We start from the raw sequence: 13358 nt of genomic DNA on the forward strand, positions 1-13358 counted from the left end.
TCTCTTGTCTGAACGAGATAAGGTGGCACAAGAATCCACTTGCAGCTTTTCAGTATCTCTCCCAGAACAGCTGTACACAGATTTGGATACAGAGCCTGAAAATGCTCCTGGTTATCCAAACACAAACACAGCCACCCTTTCCTTTTTAAGAAATAATAAGGAAAAGGGAAAAAAAGGAAAAAGAAAAAAGGAAGAAAGAAAGAAAAGGGAAAAGGGAAAAGGGAAAAGGGAAAAGGGAAAAGGGAAAAGGGAAAAGGGAAAAGGGAAAAGGGAAAAGGGAAAAGGGAAAAGGGAAAAGGGAAAAGGGAAAAGGGAAAAGGGAAAAGGGAAAAGGGAAAAGGGAAAAGGGAAAAGGGAAAAGGAAAGAATCATTTGTCCTGAAGATGAATGCAGGAATTTTCAGAGATGGCAGAACCAAACAGACAGACAAGCATCAAGTATCCTACACTATATATGGGATTTAATGCTCAGGTGCAGAGATTTTTGGTCCAATCACCAGAAAAGTGTCTTTCCACATGTTAGGCCACCCAGGAGCAGAGCAGGAGTGTGCCAGCAGTGGGGTTCTCACTCTGCTCAGGGTGCCTTTGCATTTTCTTTGCTTACAGAAAGAGCTGGTCACCAGATGTGTCCCAGCAGTGTAAGGGTACAGCACACAGACATGCCCGCTACACCATACAGCACCTAAAAGGGTAGCAGAAAATAGACAACTCTACATGCCTCCTTATTCTGGGCAAAAGGGAGGTGACCCTACTTCGTTTAAGCTTGTTTTGAATAATAGTGGTCCCCTCCAATAATGAAACCTAGGAAAAGCATATTGCAGCTCCAAACAACTTTTCAAGTCTCTGCTGAACTCCTGTTCACCAGCCCTGTGTCTGTAAGGAGAGGGCTTGTACTGGTCATCACAAGGACTTCATCATGAGCTCCCCTTTCACCACAGGGGTTTGATCCCAAATACCCTGAGCACCAGCTCTGGAGCACAGGTGCTGTACAGGAAACCAATGTGCTTTAAAAACCTTTCCCCCCACTCCTTCCAATAAAACCTTCTTGTTAAAATTAAGCCAAGTACAAACTACCATCCCTGAATTTATTCAATCAAATACAGTACAATTGAGGAGGTTCTGGCACATCAAAGCACGCCCTAGAAACAATGCATGGTGTTGATAACCTCTGCTAACTCACGTTCATCCTCAGCTGGAAAAGCTGGCATCAGTTACATGGGCTTTGCACCCACATATAGCACATAAGAGTCTTTTTCAGTGTTGTGGTGAAAGCATAGATAAACAGCAAAGGAATACTAATAATCTTATAATAGACTATGTGACAGATGTACCACTGAAAGCCATTCGCATGCTCCAGTGATGAGCATGGTTCAAAGCCTATCTGGAACAGCTTTCCACCTTGTTCATAAATATTCAGAGACTTTTTTATTCTTCAAGGGCATAATACCAAACATCTGGCAGAAAATTCAGGGTAGATCCATAAGCGGGGTTTATTACATTTCAATCGGAAGTACATTTTAGAATGGTTTATAGCAAGCAGCCCCTTTGCCAGAAAACACACAACTTTCTTGGCCAAAGTACTCTGTGGTTAAGTGCAAGTCCAACAAAATAAACAAAATACCAATTATGATTCAAGTGCAGCGTAAGTTACTTTCCATTCAGTGAAGAAGAATTGGTTTTCCCAGCAGTGTCACTTACACTGTAATAATTATGGCACCTAAGGCAACTTAAGGAAATGATGGAAAAACAAATTAGATGGGCTGCAGACCATTGGCTTATCTTGACTGCTCACCTTGAAGAGGGAGGTAGGGAAACATAATATACAGTACTGCATGTCAGGGTGCTTGAAACCTCTGCTCTCCTTCCACCTCCTTGATATTTCATATTAAAATTTCAAAATGGAAATAAACATTTCCAGCAGGGATAAAGCATGAAGCAGCACAACTTGCCAGTCAAAGGACATTTGCTTAATTAAAAACAATGATAACTTGCTGTGACAGAAGATAATTACAGGGGTATAAATTGTATAAGAACTTGGCTTTGTCTAATGCTCTCATTTTATATACACATGTATTCATGACTCATACGAGAAAAATGTTCCCATGGCTCCTTGGCTTTTGTCAATTGGCAGTACTGATGACCAAGTGCTAGAGGCAATGCAGTAACAGACTATGGCACAATTTAATGGAAATCAATAGGAATTCTTCCAATGATTTCCCAACATGTATTGGACAGATCCTTTATTGCTTGCATAAGCCTGAATAATGGGATGAGAGGTTAACCAAGCAGTGATGCAATGATAATCTCTCTATGCACAGATGGAATCGTCCCGATTACAGCTTGCAACAAAAAAGTGAGTCGGCCTTACATTCTCCTCTGGTGACATCCACAATCGGCAAATGTACTATGCATTAAGTGCTGTAGGTCTTATCTAGCTGATAGAATTCACTGCAAGAGGCTTAGTTAACCACGTTTAGTTTCGCTTTAGAGCCACCATCACCACTGAACCTGAAATGTCATTGCAAAGATTCACACATACCCTTCCAGAATCATTATGTTTTCCCTTTGCTATATTTCAAAGGTCTGCATCATTACTTTACATTACTTTGATTGCAGCTTCCTTGCAGAATCCCTTAACTTTTTGCTTTGTTTCAAGTGGTAAAAGGTCTCTTCAGTTTTAAAGATTAGCTGGCCTTGCAAAAAAATGAGAGGGTGCATGAACTGGAGCTGATTACTCTGCTGAGAAAGTGTGCCACTCATTTATGCCCCTTGACCTGCTGGGCTAGATATAGTGCTTGTTATTCAGCCCTTTTGATTAACTCATTTCACTAGCCAATCCCTTTTTTTCTTTTCATTTAATGTAACACCCATATCTATTCCTGCAAATAGATGCTTCAAGGAGCAAGCATTCGCTCTCGATTTCTCTTTGGCAACGAGAAAATGAACATTTGCTCTGAGTTTGACAGTTTGCAAAGGATATTTATTTTCTAGGGCTTTGTCTGTAAGGCTGCAGTGTTTAAAAGATTATTTTATGCTGCCTTTGGCAAAAGTTGCAGTTTTTAAAAGTGCTACTGTTGTTCACAAAAACAACATTTAGTGCCCATTTATTTGAGTTAGAAAAGAGAAAGAACATGCAATGAAAGTACAGAAAGCCACAACCAACATATTGTCTGCCTTGGTGTACGCTTTTTGATTTTCCTACCTGCTTCACTTAAGTGTAATCCCCTGTAACACGCAGATGTTTCAGCTGATTATCCCTTTATCTGGCAGAAGTAGCCTCTCACATAGTGAGTATTGCTATTACAGCATTGAGATAACGGGGAACAGTTAGTGATTGGTTTGACACCATTTTTCCCAGAAAATATTTTCCATCATAACCTCTTCAATAAGATAAACGAGAGGGAAGAACATTCAGATGACCATGCAAGCCAAGCGTAACTTGGAAGCTTGCTGTCAGGCAGGTTAGTGGAAGAAGAATGGTCACTGGGTTCTGTTACAATAGCTGCTGAAATACAGATACTGATCTTGGAAAACCACTTTGCCACTGGGGGAACTCAATGCTATGAAAATTCCTACGCTGACGCTATACTTGACGGTGAAAGTGAAATTTAGACCTCCAGGAACTCAATGCTATGAAAATTCCTACGCTGATGCTATACTTGATGGTGAAAGTGAAATTTAGACCTCCATATAGTTTAGGTGCACCATTTTCCTTCTTTGGACCATTCTAACAAAACCAGTTGACATCATATTGAAGATTAAGGCTTCTGGCATTTGTGGGCTTCTATGATTGAGAGCGAACATGAATCAGTTGAGTTCAGGCTAATAAAACCCTGTGTATTTCTATGCAACATAAGCTGACACTCAAAGCTGTTGCTCGTAAAACAAGGTTACTAGCATAAGGTGCTTTACAGATGTATCTAAACTCCTTTATATGATGGACGTTATACAAATGTACTTTAGCTGGCAAGTCAGGCACTGCTAATAAAAATAGCAGCCTGCCATCCTTCCAAAGCAGCGGTTAGCAACAAGCTTTCTGTGGAATGCAGAAAATCTTCAAGGAGATGCAAGCAGGAACTTCTGAAGCACCCCTGCTTCATTCCTTATTTTAGCTGATAACCACCACTATGTGCATCTAGCCCTAAGGACACTAAACATGAATCTACACTTAGAACCAAGGCCACCTCTTGGCAGTCTGACACGGGGGGGTAGGGGAATAATAAAGTCTTTCAAAGCCTTGAACAAAGAGCTAAAGAATTTTCTTGTTTTATAGCGCTTCTGGAGTGTTTCTTCCAGACAGCATTCATACCTCTGATGGACAAACAAAATGGTAAAGCCCTAGCTGGTGCTGGTCCACAGCCCTGAAGCTACAAGGTTACTCCCATCAGACCAGGGCATCACTACATCCAAGGGCAAGCACCCCTCGATGGGCATTTCATGGAGACACATGCCTCTGTGTCCAGCCCATGTGGTGCTCTTGTAAAGCCCTGGATGGATCTGTTCCAACTTCTAGGGTGAAGTGCTCTAAAACCAACCCAGTTTTGGGGGTATGGGCCCATGCAATACACTCAAACACACTGTTATAATGCAGCCATAACACATATGGAAATGAAGGAAAGCCAAAGCAATATTGTTCGTTACAGGAATACTGGATATATATGCATATGAGTACTACATGAATACTGTAATATATATATTATTATACATATATGTGCATATATACATCTCTATTAAATAACCCTGTAGATGCATCATTCTTGTATTTATGAAAGGCTCTAGCTAAGGATGCACATACACATAGTAGTTAAACACAGGAAGGGGTTAAGACCTTCCAATTAGTGCTCCATAGGCAGCCCTACTGACCATAACAAAGCCAAGAGCTGTAGCTGAAATGCCCACAAAAATCTCCACCTCAGCTGTCCTTAAATCACTGACTGTAACAGTACTGTGGAAAGGCTGCTCTTCTAATACAGTGACAGAAATGTATACAAGAAAAGTATGAAGAAAGTGGAAAAGATGATGGTGCAGAGGTACCATGTCAGTAAAAAAAATCATTTGAAGGAAAAACTCCTGAAACTGTATATATGCATCACTTGAACATTAAAATACAGTACAGCTATGACTTTGTACTGCCTTATATAGAAGACTCAAAGCAGCAGGCCTGCATTTCATGCCACTGAGCATAAAGCCTTCCTCTGATGAGAAATATTAGAAAGGAATATTAATGTGCAAAAGATAATTTTTTTTCTTTTTGAACAAGGAAATATATTGTCATAGGAGTACAGTCTGATGAATAAGGTCCTGAAGGGGCTACAGTCCCACCTATGAGCACTGATTCGTTAGCCCATACTCTCGGGAAATCACTTGTCCTTTACAATCGATAGCTTTGCGTTTCTACAGTGGGTCAAATTACGGTTACATATTTACCAGGAATGTTGTGAAATCTGCTAACACTTATGGAAAACTTTGTTAGCCCTAAGAAAATCCCGTAATTTCCATATGGCCCACTACAACAATTAGAATTCCTGCTAATAATTTCAAATAACTTTAAACAGTTGGTTACCTGTTGCATTTGTACTTTCAGAACCCATTTTATTTTTCTTGAAAGTGGTTTCCCGTCTACCCCAACAGCACTAAGTCCTGAATCTGCAAATACGTACAGACGGGGAGTTTCACACCTGCAGTTTGTCCCACTGGAAGGCAGAGGAGCTGCTTGGGCAAGCAATTAGGATGTGTATGGATGCTTGCGGAATCAAACCGTAGATTTTCTTGTAGGGTATTCCCTCACAGGGGCCACTAGTGCTGATTTCAAAGGACTGAAGAATGAGGTCTGGGCTTCATCTGCCATGGCAACAATATACTGTAGACAGAAAATTACAGCTCCTGGGATTCGATACAGTGAGTATTTCCCCAAACCAGTAATCCCTCCTAGAGAAAGTAGTTCTGCCAGGGCATTTCTTACTTTGCTGTCATTTTCTGACACAGTCTGTATGTCTTTTATGACTCTCTACTTGCCAAAAAAAAAAAAAGAAATGCAAAAAAATCCATAGCAGCTTTGCTGGCCAAAGAAAACCTCAGGGACAAGGCAGGATTTTTAGCATCAACCTGCTGTCTTCCCATAGCAGGGCAGTTTATAGCCCCTCTTTTTATATCTTGCTTGCTCAGAAATTTCTGTATGTCTATAAATATTCCTGCTGAGAGACTGGAGTCCAAGGAAAGACTCTTCAGAATTGATCACTTCCCAGTAGCTAACAAGAAGGAAAACATGGATTTGGCTGATCTGTGCTTCTTTTTTGCACCTATGGAGAGATTTGAGATGCTAGAGATAGCAGCACAGGCAGTGCTTCCACTGCTGGAGACAGATTTGCTTTGTAACCTCTGTGAGTGGCTGTGGCTTTCACAAACAAGAGTGCTTCCCATGGAATAGGATGCCCTTTGGCGAAGGCTCATTATTCAAAAATGCTTATTGGGCTACTAAATGCAATAGACTAATATATTTATATCATGTGATGGTACAAGTAAAAAACCAAAAAGAAATCAAAAGCTTACCCTGAAGTTAGCGCTGAAATCCAAACCTCCCAAAGCCAATGGTGTTACACCAGGGATCATTTCTAAGCATGAGGCATAGCATAGAATGGAAAACCATTAAAAGGTTTTCAGAATGTGTATAAGAAAACCCTTTATAATGCTCAGCCTGCCCATGTGACAACCTTTTTCAGTACAGAAAACCTATCCTGTATAACCACATATCCCTTCTTCTCATCTCATGCTCTGGGCTTGCAGAAAAAGACAGACAGTCCCTCCCTCCATTGCACTCTCTCACACCTGAGACTTGCAGTTTTACCAGTTATAGCAACACATCACAGAATGGTTTGGGTTGGAAGAGACCTTAGAGCTCATCCAGTTCCAACCCCTGCCATGGGCAGGGGCATCTTCCTCTAGACCAGGTTGCTCCAAGCCCTATCCAGCCTGGCCTTGAACACTGCCAGGGATGGGGCAGCCACAGCTTCTCTGGGCACCCTGTGCCAGGGCCTCAGCACCCTCACAGGGAAGAATTTTTCCCTAATGTCTCATCTAAATCTTCCCTCTGTCAGGTTAAAGCCATTCTTCCTTGCCCTCCTTTTGACAGGCCCTTGTCAAAAGCCCCCCTCTGGATTTCTTGTCAGCCCCTTTTAGGTATTGGAAGACTGTTAAAAGGTCTACAATATATGTTACTGTTTTCCATTCTCATCTTCTTTGTCTGGAATCAAAGTGGTGGAGGAAGACATCAAACACACAGACACCCCATGCTCATGTACATATGCTACTCCCACTTCTTTGGGTAGGATCTGGTTTTGAGGTAAGGGTGAGGGGAGGTTGTTTTATGAGTATCCCACAGTTTTATAGTCAGCACATAAATACAGGAGAGCAGAAACTCTCCTGAGAGAACAAGTACCACTTTCTTTTCTAGTCTCCACACAACCAATCCAGTTCTTCATTGCACACTACTATTTCAAATAAAAAAAAAATATCCATCATTTGAAAGCATATTCTCTTCTTGCTCCATTCTCAAAGGAAAAAAAAAAAAGAAGAGAGGAATCAAACATTGAAAACTTGGGAGTTTTCTCCACTGCATGTTTATGCATGGAGTGGTTTTGGAAAACAACTGAAGATTCACAGATTTCTTACAAGTAAGTATTCACAAATTAATTCCGATTAACTGGCTGTATGTGGCCAAGGACTCGTATCATAAAGTACATCCCCACGAGTGCTATGGGGAAACTTCATGGGATGATTACCACAGCAATGTTCCATAGACATTCAAAAAATGGGATTTCGAGGCGAAGACACTAAATGCTGATTAATAACCACATTCTTGAGTAGATAAGAGAGCAGAGGTGAAATCTTCAGCCCACAGCTCACCCGGTGGGAATATATTTAGAATGGAGGCTGCCCTCTCTACAGGAAGCTCTGACTACATTACAGTCAAGGTTACAACATTATTTAGCTAGTCCAGGCAAAGACAGAAGCTCAGGAAACTCAATATACTTATGAAAAACAAAGGCTGGTTCATCTGAGTTCGGTTGAAGGCTGTTTTCTTACCCCCCTGCATACAACAGCAGTCTGTAAATTCTCCCCTAGCTACCCAGGAGCAAATGCATCTGAGTGGCTTGATAAGGTAATAGGAGATTAGAAGCATCCATACCTTCCAGGCTGAGTAAGCTCCCTAAACACCTATGTATATGTGGAGGAAAACAGAGCAAACAAATCACAAGCTTTCCTGATGCTAGAGCCTCAAAAATCAAGAAACTGCACCTGAGTAAAGGCAGCAATTGGGCTCCTTGTTGCAGTGTACACCAGACAATTAGAAGAAATCATTTTCTACACTCTTATTTGAAGCCCAGGCTTGACTCTGACCTATAATTTGAAATATGCTTCATTTTAATGACTTAACTTTCACTGCTAATAAGAGCAGCCCAATCAAACTACGGGCAAAGAGTGTGAAATAATTTACAGGTTTCGTCTGAAAAGGTCAAGGTCTTCAACAAAAAAAAAGTGACTTTTGCCATGGAAGTGCTTGTCCCTTGCTGTGTAAAACTAATAGACTGCTAGGAAAAATCATACCTGTCTTTTGTGCCCGAAGTATCTTGTTTACCAAACACACACATTAATTACCCATCAGCTGCTGCCAAAACCAACAGCACACGGCTGGCAGAGGTCCCCATCGCCAGCCAGTGAAAGTGAGCTTCCTTCTTTCCACTGAAGTTAATGAAGCTATGACAATTTAAATTAGCTGTGAACCTACCCCAATTATCTTTTAGCTTGCCTGCACAAGGACACCTGGGAAAGTTAAGCAGAACTAACTAAAATGCCAGCAAGTGAGAGGAGAGTGAGCATGTTGAACTTTGCATGGATTTCTTTCACTCCTCACTTGTGTGTCTAGCAGGTTTGTTTGTTTTTCTTCAGTAGATAAATTGGTTTGGCTTTGCAGAACCCCCTCCTGCATACAAACTGCTGGCAGTTACAGCAGCTATCCCCTTCAGGATGCACATTCACTTGGCATCTCTCTTCTGTGCAACCGTTCTCTCTGTTCTTGAGGCGTTCCTCCTCCACTCTCTTCTTTCACCCTTAAAGCTCTCCACATACCCAGTATTTTCAGTGGCCTGCCAGCCCGATGAGACCCCCCTGGCATCTGCAAAGGAAACCCTTGAGCTGCACAGCAGACTTTCTCCTGCTGGCTTATCAGGCAACACATTTTGTGCGTGATACTCCTCCAGAGGAATTCAATTTGGAGCTTTTAAAGACACCTTCCATTGGATATCTCTTCTCCATTACACCTCAGAAACGGTGCTGGGAAGATCAAGTATTTCAGAAGCTTTTTATTTTTCTATTTACATTTAAGAGACATGGCCTGGGTTTGGAGGAAGAGAAAAAGTTTTATTCTTCAGAACTGCAGTGCTGATACAACTTTGCTAAGGGCCAAATACAGAAAATGATTAACTCCAATTCCCAAGCTGTCATTTATAAAGCTCAGTGAGGAGCTGAAGGCATATTCAGATACAGGGATAATGGATGAGTGAGTTGTCCTGCTTTGGTGGCTCTTACATTACAGCTGCTTGTACCCCGCTGTCAGACGCGCACACACACCCCCCCTTTTCTGCATCCCCCTCTGTATAAATACCTTGAACTCCCTATGGAAAGGATGGAAGGGCAACTCAGCAAAGCTGAGGCAGAAACACATAAGCACTTTAATTCTCTCAAACTCATAAAGGAACCCTTGAAAACTTTTCCCTAGAGCTCTGGCTATGCTCTGCTCTCCCAGCTAGCAATAATCACCTTTGAGTATCAGTAGGATTCCCAGTGCCAAAGCAACTTGGCTTCCCTAGGTGAGATGAGAGATGAAGCTAATACACTTTAATATTAGAAAAGAGAAGGTAAAGTCTGAAATATAGAAGCCATAGTAAGGGGAGTAAATGAAGCTAGGAAATCATCCATACTGTTGAAGAGTTTAGCATGGTATACCATTCAGAACAGAGGAAATCAACTGCTACGTGGCAACAATGAATTCATGATTCCTCAGATCTGTTCTGTGATCCATGTCCTTGTTCGAGAATTAAAAGATATATCTCCATCCTACCTTGCAATGTCCCCTAGGCTTACCAACTTCTCCATTTTAACCACATTTTAGTTTCAAACTACTTCTTTCTGTTCTTACTAGGGTTTTATCTCTTGCTGTACCTCTATGCTAAACCTTGGCATTTACCAGCTCACATCTCATGAATAACATTACTGTCAAACTCTCCTAGTTTATAACCATATGAAACAAGATTTGAATGGGGAGACACCCAAGATGAAGACACTTCTGAGACAAGAAAATGTAACACCTACAACTGACTAGTTTAATCTCAAACACTGTCGAAAAACACTGATGATAATCTCATTCAATAGTCATGTTTTGATTCCTCGTAGGAACGGAAGCAGAATATACCTAGAATGTCTAACAGAGAGGCTTTATTTTGGGATGTGGAGCTGACCAGCCCCAGGAACCTATTTTGTCTGGTAGCAGATATGTTGGGATATAACAGAGGGCCTCTGATTTCTCTGTGTGTGTGGCATACATCTTTCATAGATAAATTAAGATGCAGCCATTTAAGTCAGGTGTGTGTGTTTATTGCCATATTATCACGAGTAAGCCAGCAGACAGTACTGCACTGCAAAGCAACTCCTATTGTGTGCAGCATACTTCCTTGTGTTGAAATAAAGCTCCTGAAGCTTTGTAAAGTGGATTTTTTTTCATTAGAGATATATACTTGGTAATTTATACTAGCTGAGGGTCTGCCCTGCAGAGTTTATTATACTTTAGCATCACTTTTTTCCTTTCTTTTCTCTCTTATGCTCTGCTTATTTCTTTTCATCCTCCCAGTGAAAATGGCAAAACCAGAATGCAGCATAAATGCTGGAACACTCCACAGATATACAGCCAGTGATCATACAACAACCTCCATAGCTTTCTACTTCAAAGCATGAACGGATCATAAATTCAGGAAGAGAAGAATACCGCACTTACTGCAGACCTATTTCTACCCTAACAGAAACAAAGCTGTTTTAAATACAAAAAAAAACTCAAACCAAATAACAACAGCAACAACAAATAAAGCTTTAGATGGCACGTAATATGTTTTCAATATGTTCCATTGTGCTAATATTCTCATCCCCTTCTGGTAATATGTGGGTTTATTGATTAACTATATGATTAACCACCATAACACAGGGACTTGAAAACTTTATGTGTCATCATTTTGTTAAGTTACCTTATCCTCTCCACACTCCATCTTTCTTAGATTAAGGTCAATTGACCAGCACAACCCCCTGAGCAAGAATTGTAACTGTTTGCACGTTTCAATGTCATTTCACCTTTAAGTTTTAAAGCATTAAAAATGAACATATCCTAATTGCAGCTGTCAATAACCGTGTTGCAGCCACTGTTTCACATCATTTGCAGCTTCAGTTGCAGGGAAGCACATCTGACTCACTCAGTACATGACACAGAACTTGCTATTTCAAGGCAGCCACTGTTTAGTGGTCAGACATCTCCTCATCCTTGACTTGATAGCCTTAAAATAAACATCCTTGAGCAGCTGTACAAAAACACCTATGCAGATAGCAAGTAAAAAACCTTGCTGTTTATAGTTTGCAGATGCCTGGGAGAAAACATGTCATATAACATACCTCTAAACTGCTCTGACAATGGCTAAACTGGCTAGTGAAGCCAGAGAATGGTTTTTAAAATACAAAATACCACACAGAACTGTAGAATCAACAAGCCTAGGCCTTACTTGTTTTAGCTGTGGTTTCCTCTTATATAGCACCTTGGGTGCATATGATATATGGACTGCCCCTGTCGTTAATCAGTTCAGTTGTTTCAGTTGCTCCTTTCTAAAACTGGCACAACTCTCCCTCTAAAGCCTCTAGCACACTAATACATTAAACAATTCCTTTCCATTAGCCGAGTCATGTGTCCAAGCTTGCCAGCTCTCTTTGAGGAGCTTCCATTCTCAAGAGATATTTCTTGTATCATCTGCATGGCATAGAAACCGTCAGGCTGAAGGAACCAACTGGTCAACCTCTACATGCTGCTGCTGGCTGCTGCAGCTGTATGGCAGCTAAGAAGGGCTAAACATCAAAGGAGTACAGTTTAGGAGCAGGAGAAAGTTAGGGAAGTAACTGTGTTAAACGCAGTTTCTCTTTATAACAAACACAATATGACCAAATTTGATTTCCAAATACCATTTTATCACAGGATGCTGATAATAGCATTTCTCTCACATAACTCTGCAGGACCAGAAGCAGAACTGGACCAAACTGCCTTATTCTGTCCCTTTTCTTTGTTCCATCAGAGCTATAGTCTACTAACGGTTGCAGCTAGCTGCTGAGGAAAAGCTATTTCCCTGGGATACCAGAACAGTGATTTAATAGCTCTTCAGCTAATGTATCTGGCTTTAGTAGCGCTAATATTTGGTATATTCAAAGCAACTCTACATAGTTTTCACGGACAAATTTTTAAACTATGCCTAAATCTGTCCCATGGCTGTATTGATTGAATGAGATCAGAATTACCTCCTGAGGAATCAAATGTTGGTGTGAGAGGAGAGTTAAGTAGAGAGGTTCCAACCCCAGGATATGCACAGTGCTGCCAGAAGAAATAACGTTTCCTGTTTTCAGCCACACTAACATTCTAGTATGCCTGTTTCAGAGAACACACACTCACGCTCGAGGGACCCACAAATTAGCATCCTCCACAAACCCTCGAGAAGTTAACACAGATCTGCTGTGAGCAAATCCCATTTAGTAACAGGTGCTATTTGGTGATACAAAACTCTGCTTCTTTGCAGAAACAATTATAAACTGCTTCTGCTTAATCTCTAGAAGGCAAACCGTAACTGTGTAATCTAAAGAAACAATCAAAGCAAAATTAAACCAAATTAGCAGTGTATGCCTGGAGCACGGTTCGCTCAGGATTTAGATGACCTAAACCACAGATGGATTATTTTTCCCTCTAGTCGCGAGAATGATTTAAACCTTTACTGACCTTCTCTGGTTAACTCAGTTTTCTCAAGTTTTCACTGCAGTCTAGTTATTCAGTGAGCATAATAACTCCTCCCTGTGAAAGAAAGGAAACTTCTGCCCTAGGAACTGTGGGATAGTAACCATGGGTATATTGTGGTGTGCAACACTGGGACAGGGATATATTTTTCCAGTTAGTGACATATCATTCTGTGTTGTATCCTCCCTCCAAACTTGCCACTCTGTTATAAATCAAAGGGCTTATCCAGGACTACTCCTTTTGGTTTTTTCTTTAGGTCATAATGATGTCAGGCA

At 41.0% G+C, this 13358-nt stretch overlaps 2 protein-coding genes across 4 annotated transcripts in view; one reads left to right on the plus strand and one right to left on the minus strand.

Moving 5' to 3' along the window:
* STON1 (stonin 1) overlaps window positions 1-4534 on the plus strand; it is a 230086-nt gene extending 225552 nt beyond the window's left edge. Inside the window, 1 exon segment of the mRNA XM_061475334.1 lies at window positions 4525-4534. The gene's annotated coding sequence lies outside the window, so the exon portion shown is untranslated.
* FSHR (follicle stimulating hormone receptor) overlaps window positions 1-13358 on the minus strand; it is a 76862-nt gene that overhangs the window by 62408 nt on the left and 1096 nt on the right. The gene's annotated exons all lie outside the window — the stretch shown is intronic.

This window comes from Pezoporus flaviventris, unplaced genomic scaffold, assembly GCF_033815535.1.
Source record: "Pezoporus flaviventris isolate CSIRO_AGI_PZ_B2104156 unplaced genomic scaffold, CSIRO_AGI_Pfla_v1 ptg000083l, whole genome shotgun sequence".
Lineage (NCBI taxonomy): Eukaryota > Metazoa > Chordata > Aves > Psittaciformes > Psittacidae > Pezoporus > Pezoporus flaviventris.